Source organism: Lepidothrix coronata, unplaced genomic scaffold (genome assembly GCF_001604755.1).
Source record: "Lepidothrix coronata isolate B3197 unplaced genomic scaffold, Lepidothrix_coronata-1.0 Scaffold114, whole genome shotgun sequence".
In the NCBI taxonomy this organism is placed as follows: domain Eukaryota; kingdom Metazoa; phylum Chordata; class Aves; order Passeriformes; family Pipridae; genus Lepidothrix; species Lepidothrix coronata.
In genome coordinates, this window is record NW_016690294.1 from 2,737,939 (window position 1) to 2,753,876 (window position 15,938).

Consider the following 15,938-nt stretch of genomic DNA (forward strand, 5'->3'; position numbering starts at 1 on the left):
TTCTAGATAATAAAGTTTTTCAGTCCCTTAGATCTTAGAATGTGGAAGTTTGGATACACTGTAGCAAGGGGTTTGCTATTTATTACAATTATGCAAGACTATAATCTACTGTTGATCTGGAATTAACATATAAAATTCAGATCCACAATGAGATTAAGAAATTAACAAAAATTATGATAGAGAAAAATGCCTTTCTCAGTACCAGCCTCAGCAAGGCAATAACAATTTTCAGTAATGAAACTGCACAATTAAAAGTCTCACACACTTTCAGGATTTTTTTAATATGTGTCCTGATAAAATGTATGTTGAAGTGTTCCTGCTACAAGCAAGCATAGCAACCAGATTTATTGTTACATGCTCAAAGAACAATTTGGTGGCAAGTTCTCACTCTTACAGAGAAATTCTAAATGCAAAAACCAAACCTCATTTTGAGGCTTGATATGTCAAAGTTACAAGCTTGTTTTTAAAAGGCTATCTGTCAACTGGCTTAAAATTGCACATAATTAGGGTTTGGTTCAAAATATTCTGAAGTCAAATGAAATCTGTTAATACCAACATCCTTCATTCTCACCATGAAATGAGATGAGATGTATACTGAGCAGTTCTTTCAGATACAGTGAATGCATGGAGTTCTCAGGTGCTTGGTTTGCTAAATGGACAACTACAAGCTACAAAGGAATACAAACAAGCATGATTTACACAACTTTTTTTGAATCATGCAGTTCTGTAAAATGATTCTCTGAACTAGGTTATCTGAATGGCCAGCATCTCTAAAACTTCCAACTTTTCCCTGAGCTACCAAACAAACCAACCAAGCCAAGCTATGGTAACAGCACTCTGCCTCTGAGCCCACAGGCTACATTTAGTGTGAGTTTAACCTCCCAACAGCCACTCCAGACCCCAGTCAGTAAAGGCCCTAGAATTAGTCTTAGTCTTCTGCAACACAGGACATATATCAGACATGACTCAACACCACCTATTTAGTAATACTGAAAGCACAAACTATCCTGACCCTTCCAGTCTACCTTCCAAGCACCATGCAAAGCAGAGTGTGCATCACAGTTGTGAACCTGTGTCTCTTGCTGGGGAATGTAAAAGGTGTGTTCTCTCAAATGGCTGGAGCCTGTCAGGAGCTGACCCTTCAGAACCAGCTCAGAGGCTCAGCCACACACAGCAGCACAGAGCCTCGGGAGCTCTGCACTGTTAGTTCTTTGGGCTCTTCCTGACTTCGCACTTCACAGCTTTGGACGGAATTTTTTCATTGTTTCATATCACAAAAGGTCTGTGAAATGATAAGTATAGATTCCCCAGTTCAGAAAACAGGAAATGTATTGGAAACTGTTAAGATGGTAGAAGTTTCACATCTGAGTTTCACAGGCATTAATCATTTTCTACTCACAATATACGGAGATCAGAATTGAGCATAGAAGCAATTTTTTTTCTTTTCAGTGTTGTCTTGGAGTAATATTACTTCCTTCTGCATTCATCCATTTCCCAAAAGGAAACCTCAAATCACTGGCCAAATTTAAATCAATGTCAAATGTTTCAAAGCTGAAGATTGATTTTCTGTTTAAAAAATGACCTCCAAACTGTCTTTCATAGCAGAGCCCACAATGTGACTATCTGTTAGCTCATTCTCACCCTTCAAAAGCCTTTTCTAATGTGATAATGTATTTCAGACTGTTAGAAAATTGAGTGCTATAGAGTTTCATATTTACGCTCTGAATATTGAAAGAGGGCCATCAAAGAAAGAGAAACCAAATTAGGAGACTGCAGTAAAAGGATAAGGCTTGAATCTTTTACTTGTTCAGTAAAACATAGAAAATATATTAATTGACAAAAGAACTTGCATGACTTACAAATCAATAATTCAAAAATAAAGTGCAGGGAACTTTAAATAAACATTATTTAGCATTCATAATGGCAAGGAAGAATATTGACAAAATAGTCCAAACAAGCATAACCATGTTTTTATATAGTAAAATCTGAATTTCAGAAAATACACACCTCTGTCACTTGCTGCTAAAAAAAATATCAGCTTTCACACTGTACTCTCTGCCAGCAAACAGCATAGACAAGGCATGGGTCTTGTACTACTGTTCCCCACTTCAGTGGGGATAACACCATAAATCTGTCAGCAGGACAGCATTTCACCAACTCTGGAACATAAAGTATTCCTAGCCCCTGATCACAGTAAGTTCCACTGAACATTGTTGAATGGAAAACCCATCTCTATTTATTATAGAATCATTATATACAACCATTTAATATATATATATATAACATACATTATACATATGATGGTTGTGTGTATATTTATATTACATTCTATACAATGATTCCACCTTCATTTGGTGTGATGGAAGGAATTTGAGTTGTGGCACCTGTGGGAACATCTCTGCTCTGTCATCTCTCTGCCATCCATGCTCTTCATTACAGTGTGTCAACATACACCAATAGCTACCACAGTGTGCTTTAAATTCTGTACACCACACACCAATCACTGCTGGAATTATGCTACTCCTTTCTTTATCATTCACTTCTCAAAAGATTTATTTCTCTAGCAAGAGCTAGAGGTCTTAGGGATCTACAAGATAGAACAATTTATCATTTTACACATAGTGAGACAACTCTGCTGTTATAACAGAAAAAGCACTAATCCTTTAATAAAGCTGATATGTTTGCAATGATTTATCATAAGTAGACCTTAGGGGAGAGACTTACTAAGGATCTGAAGAAAGCAAATAAAGAAAAAGATATCTTTAGACGGTTCCCCCTCACACATCCAATTTTCTCTCCTCTGTGACAAGCTGGCAGCATTGGCTTAGCGTGAAAACAGCATCAAGCTCGGGGACACAAGAACACAAATATGGTTAAATTCACTTCTACAGATCCCTGTGTATCACAAGAGCCACACCTTAGCCCTACATGGTCTGCCCTGTTTCATCTTGTATTTTATAGGCCTACAATTCATAGATCCATTTTAGCATCTCTAGACATGGACTGCAGTCATCATACAGCCCACAACAATGCTGATTGAGGATGACATCATCCTCATTCACACGCTGCAACATAACAATGTTTTCCAGTTTAGCAACAAGGGAGACACTCCCACAGCAGCCTGAAATACAAATTGGCAGACATTAGCCTGCAGTTTCAGCACCCAAGGTGCAAATGTTAGACAAAAATCAGCCTTTGAATAAGTTAAAGAAAAAGTTTCTTACGCTTACAAGAAACATCTGCTCAAAGGCTTCTTGACCACAAAAGTACAAGAAAGGTGCTCTTACACAATCAGCAAATTCTTTATCACATTATCCTGACACTTGCAGCTATGAATCCATTTGTTCAGCTCCACTGGCAACGCTCGTGTGCTTCGATGAGTGTTGGTAGACCTCTAATATTTTAATGACTATGTCATATACTTCTACCCTGAAAAGAATAAGTGACTGTCAGAAATATTCACAGTTGACCTACAGTATCACTGAGACTACTGCAACCAATAGTGCTAGTAACAGTTTGCAAAGATCTGATAAATGAACCAGAGACGCCAGCAGCTACAAAACATTTCACAAAAACATGCTTTCCTCCCCACAGCTTAGTACTTGGGGCTCAGTGGGGTACCACTGATTTGAAAATATTTTTGTAAATGAAAACAGGAGAACATCAGCAGTTTCAAACAGATGTGAGTCCTCAGAAGCTTCTCTAACTAGAATTGACCCAATTTATAGCAATTCCTTTAAAAGACTGGATTGGCTCCAAACCCTCTGTGTCACACTGTTTTTATCCATTGTAGGGGATGTAAATAGAGTCACTATCCTCATCAGTAAAGAGATGAGACTCCAGTATCCTGCTATAGGAATATTTTTGTATATACTGTTCACCTGTAGAAAAATACAGCATGTGGCCACAAAGCCTAGAAAAATAATGTCTTAAATATTGACCCTAAATTGAACACACTGAATACCCAAAAGAAGAGACAAAACTGAAGTGCATCAGACTTTACACACACTAGCTTTAGTTTTTACTTAAAAGAACAAAGCATGAGAATAGCCTACCGAAAAGTAATTTTCCAGCATGTATTTGAACTCACAGGACCAGGATAATGTACCTTCTGAATGGTAAGTCCAGCATTACTGATGAAACCCTGTAGTATTCAACAGTTTATTGAGTAATCATACACTGCCTCTGAGCTGCAGAGACCAGACTGACAATCGCATCGTGGCTTTTAATGTCATTTAAAATAACTCCAAAATCCAACAGATAACTGCCCTAACCATGACTATTTGCCTCCATCACTTTAATCATAGCAGAAGCAGAATTCCAAGTTTGGAACAATATCACAGTTAGTCCTGTCCTCATCCATCTTGGTCAACTCCCAAAAACCAACACCTAAAAGCAATTTGCTCTGGCATTTGTGTATTGCTTTTTTTTTTTTTCCTTTTCTTTTAAACTAAAAAAAAAAGAAAAAGGATTCTGTGTTGCTTAAGAGCTAAACTTGAGAAATGTTCTGAAACAAAAGTCCTCAGTCAGAGGCTAGAGCAGTGGGATATTAAATTCATTTAGCAGGGCTCCATTTTATTTTTCATTGCTTTAATCTTGTATTTTTTAATGGTACATTCTTAACCAAACAAAAAGGCATAAAGTAATACCCTGAAATACATGTTGGCTGCAAAGCTAACTGGTTTTCAAATATTCAAAAGAAACAAACACGATAATTTCTTATTATGTCATCAAAATGTACATCACTGCCACCCAAACCAAAACGTGACTGGGAACTGAACCACACGCTATTTTTTTAAATCATATTATCTTAGGCTGAAAATTACGAAGTTTATTCTTCGTGCTTCTGACTCTCTCAGACATTCCATACCCTTCATGCTACAGAAAAATTTTTTGTAGCCAGAGAGTAGTATATTTGCCTGCTGACCACAATTAAGGAAAAAATAAATGTACTCAGTTGAGTCAAAGGCATTTATAAATACAAAGGTATGGAAAAGTTACAACACACCTAATAAGCAGGACAATAAATCTCTCAGAAAAAAGTTTAATGCGAAGTGTTAGTAGAAACAAGAATGAAGGAGAGGACAATTGACATACCAAATAGAAAGAAAAGGAGAATAAACTGGGATTCAGAGTTGGCTATTGATGCAGGACACAAATATGAAACTTCTTCCCAGTTTTTTATGCTCCTTTGATTGCTCAAAGGAAGAAAGATCTTTCTCCAGGAAATTTCCCCCCAGTCCCATCACCTTGAAGATATGCACACGTAGTACAAAATTTGTCTCAAGTCTATAGTGTAAATGAGTTCAAGCCCTGCATAACAGGATTTTCTCTGTGGCCCAGTGAAGTAAACGTAGATATTTCTATTGACTTTTATGGACTTTATATCAGAATGTTTCAGTTCCGGGACAGATCTGCTGGTGACACAATTCAGAACCATAATTAAGACACAGACTCATTTGGTCTCATCCCCGTCAAAACTAGAGTCTGCTTCAATCAAACCTTCATCTCACCTTGAGATTACAGCTCAAATTAACTGAGTTGCCTCTGAATTACTCTCTTTCTTGACAAAGATTACAAGCTCCCAGTATCACTTGCACAACTGCTCTGCTGTCTAGAGGCAGCACTTCATATTTCATAGCTCATGTAGGATTCACATGTTCAGAAACAGGGATTACTGTGCAGGTGACATAAACATGTATTGCCACGGAAAATGTTTCATGCTGTTCTCCAGAGGCATATTTTTGTCTAACTAATGTTTTACAATTTAATGCATTCAGTAGATGCTCTTGAATCTAGTTCTCTGTTATAAGGAAAGATAAACTGCAAGCTAAAGGGTGGATGAGAAAGAGCATAAAAAAAAAAGAAAAGGAGCAAGAATGCTGGAAAAGGAACTTACTACAAAATATATGTGGTGGACAGAATGCATAAGCATTCAAACTGAAGGTAATGAATTTCAATTAACACAGTCTGCAAGGGGAAAATTTCACAAACAAAAACTCCTAACAAAAAAAACCCCTTTGAAGTAGCATGTGGCAGGATAATATAACAAATTCTGCACACAAATTACCAATAACAGTGTAAAATGTTTATTTATCATGGATTTAACTGACAAGATTACATACTGCAGAATACTCAGTCATACCAGGACCTCCCACTAATATGGAAACAGATTTAAAAGAATTCTGCAGTAGAAGTAGCAAAATGAAATCACCTACCGTTAGTGTTGCATTGCTGAAACTATCTGAAGAGTCAACGCTCTGGAAACATTTTTGTATCAATAATTGAGAGCTGATACCGTTTCAGGCAGTGATACACCAGGGAAAGACAGGCTGCAGCAGCAGCTCCTTCCCACTTAGCCCATCCCCAGCACTTTTTAGATCTCCTTCTTAACCCTTTCTAGGTATTTTCTCGCTGTGTTTTGGGTGAAAAGACAAAGGCATGGTACATGCTATAAGAAAAGAATGCATTATTTCCCACTTTACTCAAAATGTCAAAAGAGCCGTGGGAAGAAAGTCAGTAGGATTTAGTCATAACAATAAGCTAAAAAGAAGTAAAATCTAAAAACAGAAAATGACTCAGAGACTGAAAGAGATATGAAGAGATATGAGCTGCTGTAACCAGGACAATGGTTTCTCCAAATGTAGAATTAAGAGGTCAAGATCACAATAACATAAGACACTTGCATAGAAGTAAGCTAAAGGAGAAGTTAATAACTTGCTATAAGAAAAAAAGGTTACAATTCTCTTCCAGCCTTGGACCAATGAGATTTGAGCTTTGAAATCAAACCTATTTGGTTTCAGCAAGGCCAGCATTACAGTCTTATAGACCAATTTTTAAACCAAATGAAATCTTAAGTGAACTGATGGAAAAAGAAAATTTACTTCCTTTACTGGAATAACTTTTTCTGTAGTATTCTAAAACCATTCATTTTCCTTAAATGAGGTTGTATTCTTTTGGAATGTCAATTATAATCCATAAGAAATTGTTTTCTGACATCACTTCACAAGATGACTTTTCTTTGTCATATTATTCTTTTACTTTAAGGAAAGATTGGTCTGATCTGACAGCTCAGTACATTTTAATGGACTGTGGACCACAAAGGCTATCTGACAATAAAAGGTTTGAAAAATTCTTTTGTTCAAATGGGTTATTTCCCTCCACAGAAAAAATAAGCAAACAAACAAAAGCCGAGAAAAAAATCAGCGCTGAAGAAAACTGGAGAAATGGACTGCACTCCATTCTTTCCCATCAGTTTTACAGCAGTCAGGCCCATCGGATGTGCCAGACAAGCCACACCTATCCTACAAAGGTGAAGTAGTGGGGAAAGGCAGATTCTAGTGAGGTGGAGGAGGATATATTCACATAAAGTGGTGGTAGTCCTACCAGCTGAAATGCCAGCCTTTGGAAATCATGCACGGGTAGAATGCAGCTGGGAGGAGAATGTATGTACATTTACAATGTATGTAAAAGACATTTCCTCTTACTTCCTACCCTCTTAGTTTACAAATTATAAGAGTAGATATTCTCTCTGAACCACAGAGAACGTCTTGCTTGCCTATTCAAGTGAGATAGAAAATCAAACAAATGTGCAGATTTGTCCCATAAGTACAAAGAAATAAGGCTTAGAAAATTCAATAGCTCTGTAAGTTTGTTGCAATTTGCCCCAGTTCACAACAAGTATAGTTCTCCCAGTCACACAAAAAAACCAAACCAAACAAAACAAAAACAACAAAACAAACAAAAAAACCCCAAAACAAAACACAAAAAAAACCCCAAACCCCCTAACAAACCAAACGAAACAAAAAAACACACGCAAAGGATTAAGGCATCCTCTTTGATTGTGATTGGACAGGTACGTTTCCAAAATTGAAGAAATTACTTCAAGGACTTTGAAACAGTGGGAAATAGGGGGAAACTCAGTCCAACTAACTGAGAAAAAATTTCCTGTGGAAGAAGAGAACTGGGAGTGAAATCCGGACATCTCTCCTTAAGTCTCTTCCCATAGACAATTTTTTCTGTGCTCCTCATACTGTCTTGGTTCAAGGTTTCTTACATCTAGCTGTTGCAGAGAGTCAGCTTCAACTGGACCATTAATCTCTTCTCCTCAAACAGCTGGAACTGCATTATGAGTGCATGTCCCATGACTGAGAGGTATTTCTTCTTTATCAACGAAACTAAATGGTCTGCTCACTGCATCAGGTTCCCAAACACCTCCTCACAAGAATATATCTTCTTTTTTACTTCCATTTCTCATAAATTTATTTCATTTTTCTCATAGATTATCAAAGACTTGCTCCCTATATGTGTTTGTATTCCTGAGTGTTGCTTTTGGCAAAAAAAGGCCACGATGTCCTTTCATTTTCTCTTCATACCTAGAGGCAACAGAGGGAAGTAATACATAGGCTTTTTTAATCGACTGCTTGGGGTCATTAACTGCATGATTTCTCAACTGGTGTCCAGAATTTCAAATCTAGTTCTGTGTTGTTCCCTTACTGCACTTGCAGATGCTGCTCTGGGTCAGCATCTGTCGTGGTTTGAGCTGAGTTGTCAAGTAAGCACCACCCAGCCACTTGCTCAGTCCCCATCACCTCACTCTCCTGGGACAGGGGAGAGAATCAGAAGGGTTAAAGTAAGAAAAGTCATGGGTTGAGATAAAGACAGTTTAACAGGGAAAGCAAAAGCTGCATGCATAAGCAAAGTGAAACAATAATTTGTTAACCACCTCCCATGGACAGGCAGGTGTTCAGCCATCTCCAGGAGACCAGGGCTCCATCAGGAGTAACAGTTAACTGGGAAGACAAATTACATCCCTCCAAACATCCCCCCTTCCTCCTTCTTCACTCCTCTTTACATGCTGAGCATGATGTCCCATGGTACGGAATATCCCTGTGGCTGGTTGGGATCCCCTGTCCCAGCTGTGTCCCCTCCCAGTTTCCCATGCAGCCACAGTCTCCTCTCCACCATGGCAGTCCAAGAGGCACGAAAGGCCTTGGCTCTGTGTAAGCACTGCTCAAAACTAAGTGTCAGTGTAAGCACTAACAAAAACACCTCTATTAACAACACTGTCTTCTGCACAACTCCAAAACATAGCCCCAAACTAGATACTGTGAAGAAAATTAGTTCTATACCAGCACAACATCCTACAAGATTCCCAACTCTATGAGTGCCTTTGCAACAGTTTCATTTGATACAGTACTGATTCCTGTACCTCCATGCTTTATTTTATTGAATATCTCCTTTCCATCCTCAGAGACATTATTTTCAGTAAATGCTTCCATTTTTAAAATGGCACAAAATCTACTAAACTCATCTTCTCACATTATTCTCGTTTATTTTTAAGCAGAAAACCCCTTTTATTCAAATAAATGCATAATCGTTAATGCTCACTAATAATTTATAGTCTTTCAAAGACTTCAGGTTCACATAAAGATAAAAAGTTAGCATAATATGATACCCCTCTAAAAATCCCCATGAAATAAAATGTAATTAAAAGTGTGGTTTTTCCTGGGTGAATAAATTGCACATATTTGAGATTTCTTTCATCAATAATTCATATGAAGTGTTTTTGCATGTTTTTTCCACCCCCCACACCACCAAGATAAGCTTGGAAGGATAAAGCAATATAACAAATTCATAGAAACTTCATGTTCAATGAACACTAAACACTTGACAACCACCCACAAAAGCAAAGAAAGTACTGCCTTCCATCACATAGCTCTATTCTATATTTTTCAAAAAAGATCACTCTGAGCGAGTAAATAGGAGCGATTTCCCCATCAAATTTCACAGTCTTCTGCCCTGTCAATCCACTCACTTTTTGTGTTCATAATCAGTATCAAGATCTTTGCCTCTTCACCTGCAAGAATTCAGTATTAGGCATCTGATTTCATTTTCTCATGCTATACTCCAGTGCTTCCACTGCACCCTATAGGGATATTACCGTGCTGGTTTTCAAGTGCTAAAAATAAAACAAACACATGTCAAACCACGGACAAAGTTGAAAGGAAACATACTTTAATGTAACTAAAGAAGAATATATTTAGCATTTTGCTACTAAGCAAGGATGAAAATAAACTTGTCAACACACTGTGTCTAACTGAAACCCACACCCTACTCAATTCTTTGTGCAGTATTTATTCTATACGAAAAGTGGATTTAGTCTTTCTTTCTTTCTTTCTTTCTTCTGAGGAGTGACTGTCGGTACTCTGTTACTACTGCTGTCCAGAAAGGGCTTCTGAACTGCACCATAAAGCACCTCCATCCTTTTAGGCAGTCAGTTTTTCTATCAGTCACCAGTCATGCAGCCATCTGAGTGAGATGCTTTTGGGCAGTGGTGCATATCAGACTTCCATCTGGAATCCTTCCAAAACCAAACACAAGCATACAGTGGGAACTGGCAAGACACTCACTCCACAGAAAGTGAAAAGTGATTCCTAAACCAGAATGTTGTTCTCTTTTGTCTTTCTTTCATTATTATTGTTAATTTGGACTCTCCCTAAAGCAGTACTGTTCCTATGTCCCTAGAAATGAAGGCTCATCCAAAAACCATGGGATTACATTTTTAAATATTGCCTTTGAAACAATGTAGATCTATATTTTTAATATTTTAAACTATCTGTCCTTTTATTTTTAACATCAGGGAAACAAGTACTATAACCGTATACACTGATCTTCATTTTGGAGGTCCTGTATTCTAATTAAACCTGATACTGAAGGCAAGAACCATTATGTCTTCTTTATTTAGCCCTCTGAAACACAAAGCCAAAAATTTGTTCTAACATCTTAGAGCTTGATTCCTGGCATATGGAATTCAAGGCAGAGCAAAAATATTGATAAATGAGTATAAATTAATGTGGTAGCATTGTGAAACTATACTGTATATGAACATTTAAGAGAGAAGGTAAGGAAGAAAACTGGAAAATGCTCTTAGCAAAAGTTATTACTTTCACCCCTACAGAACCTGTAGGTTCCTGCACCCACCACCATGAAGAAGAATGTTCAGTAGACCAAGGCACTATGGAACCTCCTGGTGTGAAAGAGCCTCTGGCTCCAACAGGGGTGTTCCCATGGAACAGGAAGATTTGCTCTAATACCCACCAGGTTCAGAGGTTGACTGCTTCAGTGTGTCACCTTTTATCTCCCATATCCATTCAATTGCAAATGATTCCCTTACCCCGTCAGTGTAGCAGACGTCAACAAACTCCATTCTAAACTTGAAATACACTAATACTTTAAATATTAATAATTAAAAGGTTCATTGGTTCCAGTAACCTTCCAAGGAAGCTCGTAATGTCTGTAAAAGGAGTAGTTGCAAAGGACCATTCTGGCAGGATCTTATGTAAGCATTACTGGAACCCTAAAGAGCTCCTCATGCTTCTTAAGGCCCACTTGACTTCTGGCAGTAGGATTCAAACGGCCCCAATTAACTTTCAGGTGTGCAGAAAATAAAAATGAATCTAAGGCTAAGTACTCTAAAGGGAAAAACAAAATCCAGCAATATCCTCCAATACGTACGCTGTGGTACCTGCAATGAAATTTCTTAACTTTGACACTTCGTATGCATCTTTCCAAATAAAATAAACTTCCTCTTTTAGGAAAATACAAACTATTCCTTCCCCGGAAGGAATCATTGTAGAGGCACCATGTCAATGACGCGCGATGGAAACACCTCATCAAAAAGTGAAAGACTGGCAAGCATTCACCTATGTCATCAGGGACGGATACAAAGCCTAACGGAAAAATTCAAGGTCTTCAGGATTTAGGATTGTCCAAAAGCCACAACACTTCGAGGCAGTAATAACACTCGGAATCTTCTGAAGATTTGCAGAAACATACAGAAGTGAGAAATAAGCATTGCTGGTTTCTACAAGATGTCTTTACACTGATAAAATCAGAGCACGAAAGTAAAAAAACATTAGTAACTCACATAGCAAAAAATTATCTTGCAACATGCTGCCATGTGCATTTTTTAAGATGGGAGCTTTGCAAAAGTAGAAGCAGGGTAGTTTGGAATGTGTGATCAATCTCTCCATTTCTGACATTAAGATTTCATTTCAATTTCTTATTTTCTTAGGATTTACACCTTTAAGTTAATGTGTTCTCATTTAGTATGAGACATGTAGAAATACACCTTAATATAACATTAAAACAGAGGGAAGAAGAAAAAAAATGAAAAAAAATCCCAGTACATTAGAAAACGTGGAAGTTCAGGAAATTACTCACTTGCCTTCTTTATTCTACAGAGATTTTTAAAATTTATAATAAATATCCACAGATGGAGATTCAAATCAAGAAATCATATTTCAGTCATCCTTGATGCTGACAATTCAGAGCAAGCACATTCAGCAGTCAGCATCAGTCTGCCACATTTCAGCTTCAGAAATATATTTATGGCTTTCATTATCAACATACAGTATTATAAACATCTTAGAAAAAATCCTAACTATACGAAAAAACTGCAAGATGGCTTAGTGTCCAACTGCTTGTTGACCCATTCACCTCCGAGTTCTTCGGACTTGTCCACAACTAAATCTACGGTGCCAACTTATCACTGTCAGCCTTGGAAGAACATGGGAACAAACATTTAGTTTGATTGCAAACCTGAGCCTCAGATTACTATCATAACGGCTACATTACTGGAATATTTACCTAATAATTGCTGACAGGCTCGATCTCCTGGCCTCTTTTAACACTCCCAAAGCGCTGGGCAGATCCCTTCGGAAGTATGTGGAATGTATCCAAACCATCAGAAATCTAGAATGGGGCGTTCTTCTAAAACAAACAAACAAACAAACAAAATTAGCAACCATTGTTCTAGACTTTCTTGTAAAATATTGCCAATACCTACAGGTAAAGACATATTCTTTCCTTACGAAAATCACATATTCTGAAACTTTGTAACATTTTTCTCCAGGGAATCTTGCTTCAGAAGTACTACTTTCGTATATTATCAGAGACATTATATTTACTCACCGTGTAGGAAAACCCCTGCCATAATAACTGCTTTCTGTCACTTTTTGTTCAAAGTACCATTGACACAAATCTTATTTCTATTAAAACCAACATCACAGCACTTAAAACAGGGGCAAAAGCTTCTACAGATCCCAAGTCATTGTATATTTTGAGATACTCTGCAGAATTTGGGGGACAACCAATTCTCACAGAGAAAAGTACTTCTACTCTTTCAAGCATGCAAAGAACCAGCAGGGTTTCTCTGAATATTGTTGAGATAGGTGCTAGCACCCCGGCACATAAAATTAATGAGGGATTTAGGCAGAAAAGTACACTGAATTGTGGGGTGGGTGGAATATGTGCATTTGGTTGGTTTAGAGGGGATTTGAGAAGGAATAAAATCTAATTTTGGTACTCAAAATGCAAATACATAAGAAAGGCACAAAAGCGATCACTACTGAGAGCTTAAGTCAGTTCCTCAGAGTTCAGCACTGAGTTCAAATTGCAGGATGAACTGCTTTTCCCTTCTGCTCACAGTTATGTGTGGTTTCAACAGCAGAAATTCAAAAAGACCTCATAGATAATGGGCTTCCAGCTAAGCACAGAAAGCACAGGAAGATATTTGACTTGCATCTCCAGAGGTTTAAGTTGTTCTACATTTCAGCCTCCACCGGGTACCACTGCCAAAGGACGAGCCCATTTTAACCGGCTCTGAAGAGACCCGGCCGTACATGCGACACGACCCGCACAGATGATGGGGCTTCGCATGCAAAAATTCAGGGGGAGGAGGGACGGGAAGAGAAAATTAATACCTTTAATCCTGAACCGCCTCCTGGCTCCCTGTTCCTCACACTGCGACACGCGCAGTCATCCTCCCTCCCTGCCTGCGCGAGGGCTGGCTCAGGCACCTTCCCGAGGGGCCGCTGCCCGCGGCTCCGCGCGGGCCCGCCCGCCCCGGGCACTTCCCCGCGCTCCCGCCCCGGAGCATCGCCCCGAGCCGCCGGCAGACCCCGCTCCGCCACCCCGCAGCCCCCCGGCCGGGCGGGGCTGCCCGTCCCCGCCGGCGATGCTGAATCACGGCGGGCCGGCGCTCCGCCGCCTCTCCTCGGGGGCGGCAGCAGAGGCGGGGGAGCGCCCGCCGCCCCTCACCCTGAGCTCACCTGTCGGGGCGCGGGGCGGGAGGTCCCGGAGCGCTCGGGGCTCCCGGGCGGCGCGTGCGGCGCCTCACGGCGGGCGATCCCGGGCGGGGCGATCCCGCGCGGCCGCATCCGCGGGGCACGGGCGGGAGGAGGAGCGGGAGGTTACGGCGGGGAGCCGGGACAAACCATTCCCGCGAGGGGGCACCGCCGGCGGACGGGCGGGCGGGGCCGGGGCGGACGGGCCCTCCCACACAGGTACGTGCGAGGAGACCGCCCGAGGGGCGGCGGGCGGCGGCCGCGGGCCGGGACCCGTCGGCGCGGCGGGCGGGGGCAGCGCTGCCGTCGGCCGCGTCCCCCCTGCGCCGGCGGTGGAGCGGCCCGCGCTGTCTCGCCGCCCGAGGACGCGAGCGGACCCAGCGGCCGCGCGGGCAGCGCCCGGCCCGGCCCGGCCCGTGAGGCGCGGGGCCCTCAGGGCCGGCAGCGGCCGCTCCCCTCGGCCCCTCCGAGCCGGCCGGCACCGGGGCCGGCCCCGGCTGCCGGGAAGCGCCCGGGGAGCTCCGCGGAGCGCTGCCGCGGGCCAGGCGCTCCCCGACCGAGGAGCCCCGCGGGCGCCCCGAGCGCGCTCGGCCCTGAGGCGCCGGAGCCTCCCCGAGCGCGGCGGGTGGAGCTGCCGGCGGGTCCCTGCGCTCAGCCCGGCCCCTGCCCGGCCCCCGCGGCCCTCCGACCTACGTGCCCTGCCGGACCGTGCTGTTCCTCTTCCCATTTGGACCCGCGGCCGAATGTTGTCCTCCCGTTTGCACAACCCGCTGTTTGCCACTCTGAAAGAGCCATTTCGGGCTTCTGACATACTTTGCATCCTCGCGTAAGGCGCGTGACCTAATCAGATAAAGGCATTAACGATTAAAAAAATAGAGAAACATTTGTCAAATAAAATTTTTTAAAAATTTATCAAAAGCATAAAAAACTTCGAAAAATTGTTAAGAATAAATAATAGAAGCCCAACTGAAATTTAGTCAATTATCTCAATAGGTTACGTAGTATCCTCTGTGTTTATCACGGTTAGGAGCCTGATTCACAAGTACGGAAGTCACTGTGGCAGCATTTGATTTAGGCTGAATTATGTTTGCCGTGGAACCAGCTGTACACTTTTATTGGCTTCTGGTTGCTAATGCTTGAGTTTTCTTCTGTTTTATCAATTAATTAATTTATTTGTACTATTACATTCTTACATCACACATTCCTCACTTTAAAATCAATTCCAGTCTAACCTTTTATGCACAATCTCTTGGCTAAAATAGGCCTTCCATGAGAATCTCTACAACTACCTTTCTAAGGCAGTTAGGAATTAATATATTCAGTAGGCTTAGTTTCAAGTTTCATTTTCTTGGTCAGAAAGAACTGGAACAGAAAGTTGACAATGTCAAATGATGTGAAGCAAGTTTGTTGAAAGTTCAGTTGCGCCCTGATCAGCATTAATTTTTTTATTCTACTTTACCATCGTGCAAGGTAAGCTGATATTTTAAAAGGAACAGATTGTGGGCTTCTTGCAAATACTAAAATGATTGTTAAGGACAGAAAGGCACATGAAAAACCCTTTAGGAAATCCTAGAGAGAAGTCAGACTATTTCTCATGTGTGGTATCAATTTATAACTTATAAAATAGAAGAATTTACTTTTTACAGAAATGGTATTTTTCATTGGGTTTGATTACAGTTTACATCATGTTTTTTACTGATATGCAGAAATTATCATTTATTTACAGCTTAAACCTTTGTTAGGCTTGTCAAAAAAAAAGCAAAGGTATAATTTCTGCTCACAAACATGATAGAAACTCCCGTGCTTGTT

The 15,938-nt window shown here is 40.7% G+C and overlaps 2 protein-coding genes across 9 annotated transcripts in view; one reads left to right on the forward strand and one right to left on the reverse strand.

Annotated features, from left to right (window-relative positions):
• Nucleotides 1-12,763, reverse strand: part of TTLL7 (tubulin tyrosine ligase like 7) — a 62,355-nt gene extending 49,592 nt beyond the window's left edge. For 3 of the 8 annotated variants that reach the window (XM_017824936.1, XM_017824942.1, XM_017824943.1), the window contains exon 1: nucleotides 12,652-12,763. The gene's annotated coding sequence lies outside the window, so the exon portion shown is untranslated. Of the gene's footprint in view, nucleotides 1-6,218; nucleotides 6,323-9,817; nucleotides 9,962-12,651 lie in introns of those variants that run through there. The other 5 variants (XM_017824938.1, XM_017824937.1, XM_017824940.1 and 2 more) reach the window with 4 other exon arrangements.
• Nucleotides 12,764-14,331: 1,568 nt separating this feature from the next.
• Nucleotides 14,332-15,938, forward strand: part of PRKACB (protein kinase cAMP-activated catalytic subunit beta) — an 83,791-nt gene continuing 82,184 nt past the window's right edge. Inside the window, exon 1 of the mRNA XM_017824888.1 lies at nucleotides 14,332-14,348. The gene's annotated coding sequence lies outside the window, so the exon portion shown is untranslated. The remainder of the gene's footprint in view (nucleotides 14,349-15,938) is intronic.